Below are 563 nucleotides of genomic sequence, written 5' to 3' on the forward strand. Positions count from 1 at the left end.
TCTGGGCATCCCTCTCATTGATCCAGATTGCAAAGAGGGGTTGTTAGAGATCGTCTAGTTTGGCTTGTGAGAACTGTCCGATACAACAGGATGTCTTCTCCCAGGAATACAAGGGACTCACCTCACCTAGACTCTCCCTCAAGGCATTGTTGATGAATCACCGTCCAACAACGTCTCCCCTCTCAACATCACAGTGCTCTAAGTCATCTCGTCAATTTCCTCTCCACTACTCCATTATTAACCATATGCATATGAACACTAACCGCAGTTAGATGATTAAATCTTTTAATCATTATTTACCATGCTCGGCCCACCTTAAGTCATCTCCCTCAGGAATGCTTCTTGTGGGTCCCGATCTTACGTTAACACGTAATATAAAGGAAATACATCCCACCACTACGATCATTGTTGAATACCCTGGACGGTCCCAGACCAAGCCTCTTACGGTCAGCCGATCTCGCTACGTGGTATCCTGGGTTCCTTTTTGGGTAGTGCCGAAATTCACATCATAACTCAAAGGGTAACGTCCCTACCACTACGACTATCGCTGAATCACCCTGGAC

This window comes from Lupinus angustifolius, chromosome LG13 (genome assembly GCF_001865875.1).
Source record: "Lupinus angustifolius cultivar Tanjil chromosome LG13, LupAngTanjil_v1.0, whole genome shotgun sequence".
NCBI classification, from domain to species: domain Eukaryota; kingdom Viridiplantae; phylum Streptophyta; class Magnoliopsida; order Fabales; family Fabaceae; genus Lupinus; species Lupinus angustifolius.